Source organism: Sciurus carolinensis, unplaced genomic scaffold (assembly GCF_902686445.1).
Source record: "Sciurus carolinensis unplaced genomic scaffold, mSciCar1.2, whole genome shotgun sequence".
Taxonomy (NCBI): Eukaryota; Metazoa; Chordata; class Mammalia; order Rodentia; family Sciuridae; genus Sciurus; species Sciurus carolinensis.
This window is the reverse complement of record NW_025920202.1, coordinates 363955-366843: the sequence shown is the minus strand read 5'-3', so window position 1 is coordinate 366843 and position 2889 is coordinate 363955.

The following is a 2889-nucleotide window of genomic DNA, read 5'->3' as shown; positions in this document are numbered from 1 at the left end:
AAGAGGAGATAGTGAGAGACTTGGGACCAACTCAAAGCTGCCAGTGAGTCTCTCCTGTTGGGGAGGTGTCCCGGATGGGGCGGTAGCCCCGGAACGCAGGAAATTTGTGAAGTGGAGTTGCTCGGCGAGACGCCCCTCCCCCCGCTGGAGCAGTAAACACAGACAACTGGGATCATCGTAGAGGAGGCGGCTCAGCACAGCGCTTGGACTCGAGCAGCTGCTGGGGCTCCGGGCGGCTGCCTGGGGAGGAGCTGCGTGGTGAGCTGTTTGGACCCAGAACAACTGCTTCTGAACACCGGGGGGTTGCCTGGAGGAAGAGGAGGAGCGCGGTGGGACGCTTGGTCTAGGAGTGACTGCATCAGAGCCACGGGCGGTTGCCAGAGGAGGAGCTGCGTGGTGAGCTGTTTGAACTCAGAGCGAGGGCTCCTGAGTGATGGGAGGTTGCCTGGAGGAGGAGGAGGAGCGCGGCGTGATGCTTGACCTGGGAGTGACTGCATCAGAGCCGCGGGCGGTTGCCGGAGGAGGAGCTGCGTGACGAGCTGTTTGAACTCGGAGCAGCTGCTCCAGAACACTGGTGGCCTGCCTGGAGGAGGAGAGCAGTGGGACGCCTAGTCTGGGAGTGACTGCATCAGAACCACAGGCGGTTGCCAGAGGAGGAGGTGAGTGGTGAGCTGATTGGACTAAAAGCGACCGCTCCTGAACACCGGTGGCCTGCCTGGAGGAGGAGTGTGGTGAGTCACCTGGTCTCAGAGCCACCGCTCCTGAACACCCGGGGGGCTACCCCAAGGAGGAGGAGGAGGAACAGGGCAGGTCACTTGGACTTGGAGTGACTGCCTAGGGCTACGGATGGTTGGCGGGAGGAGGAGACCCGAAGTGAGTTGTTTGGACTCCTAGTGACTGCGTCAGAAACCGGGCGGCTGTCCGGAGGAGGAGGTGTGTGGCGGGTCTCTGTGTCTCGGAGCTATTGTACGGGGCTCCAGGTGGTGGCTCAGGGGAGGGGCTGCATAGCCAGGCGATTGGTGCAGAGCAGGGTCCCAGGAGCTAGGTGGCTTCTTGCTGGAAGAGCCTCACAGAGACACGCCTAGGGGCGGAGCGAAGTTTCCAGGGCGGCAGGCAGATTCTCTGGGAGAGGCAGCCTAAGGAGACTCGCCTGCGAAGGGTGAGGCTCCCAGGCCCAGGACGTAGGTCCAGGCCCCTGGGATCGTTGCAGAGGAAGACAGCCCAGCCCAGGTGGTAGTTGTAGGGGAACCTCTAGGAGGGCAACTGACTAGCGAGACGTCCTCACAGAGTGACTCTTCCCGGCCGGGGGAGGTTTTCCCACAGGGACGGTAAAGCCAGAGACATAGGCACAAACAGGCCTTGCCTCAGCCCACAGTCTACTTCCCCATTGGATGACCATTGGTCAACAAGTGGAGGCACCTCCGCCCACTAGCAGGGAATATACGCCACCTGAGGGTTACCACACCTAGAGAGGCAGCTTCTTCGTGGAGCTCTGCATTATCAACCTCCTCCAAGACTTCAGGCTACTGAAGGATAAGAGGGGATATACTAGCAATCTTCAGGGACATTATAAGTTGATAGAGGAAATCTGCAATATCTTAATGACCCACTGATTCCTGAACAATATGAGAAAACAAGGGAAGAAAATGCCCCAAACAAATCTAGATGTTACATCAATAAAATGCAACGACAGCATGGCAGAAGAAATGACAGAAAGGGAGTTCAGAATGTACATAATTAAAATGATTAGGGAAGCAAACGATGAGATGAAAGAGCAAATGCAGGCATTGAACGATCGCACCAATCGACAGTTTACAGAGCAAATTCAGGAAGCAAAAGATCATTTCAATAAAGAGTTAGAGATATTGAAAAAAAACCAAACAGAAATCCTTGAAATGAAGGAAACAATAAACCAAATTAAGAACTCCATAGAAAGCATAACCAATAGGATAGAACAGCTGGAAGACAGAACTTCAGATATTGAAGACAAAATATTTAACCTCAAAAACAAAGTTGAACAAACAGAGAAGATGGTGAGAAATCATGAACAGAATCTCCAAGAACTATGGGATATCATGAAAAGGCCAAATTTGAGAATTATTGGGATTGAGGAAGGCTTAGAGAAACAAACCAAAGGAATGAACAATCTATTTGAAGAAATAATATCAGAAAATTTCCCAAATCTGAAGAATGAAATGGAAAATCAAGTCCAAGAGGCTTATAGGACTCCAAATACACAAAATTACAACAGACCCACACCAAGGCACATTATAATGAAAATACCTAACATACAAAATAAAGACAGAATTTTAAAGGCTGTGAGAGAAAAGAACCAAATTACATTCAGGGGGAAGCCAATACAGATATCAGCAGATTTTTCAATCCAGACCCTAAAAGCTAGAAGGGCCTGGAACAACATTTTTGAAGCTCTGAAAGAAAATGGATGCCAACCAAGAATCTTATGCCCAGCAAAACTTACCTTCAAATTTGACGATGAAATAAGATCATTCCATGATAAACAAAAGCTAAAAGAATTTACAAAAAGAAAGCCAGCATTACAGAACATTCTCAGCAAAATATTTCATGAGGAAGAGATAAAAAACAAAGAAGCAAATCAGCAAAGGGAGGAATTATCCTAAAGGAACTGTCAAATAAAGGAGGAACCAAGATGTGTCAAAAATTTTAAATATGAACCAAATGACTGGGAATACAAATCATATCTCAATAATAACCCTGAATGTTAATGGCCTGAATTCATCAATCAAAAGACATAGACTGGCAGATTGGATTAAAAAGAAAGATCCAACAATATGTTGCCTGCAAGAGACTCACCTCATAGAAAGAGATACCCATAGACTAAAGGTGAAAGGATGGGGAAAAACATACCAC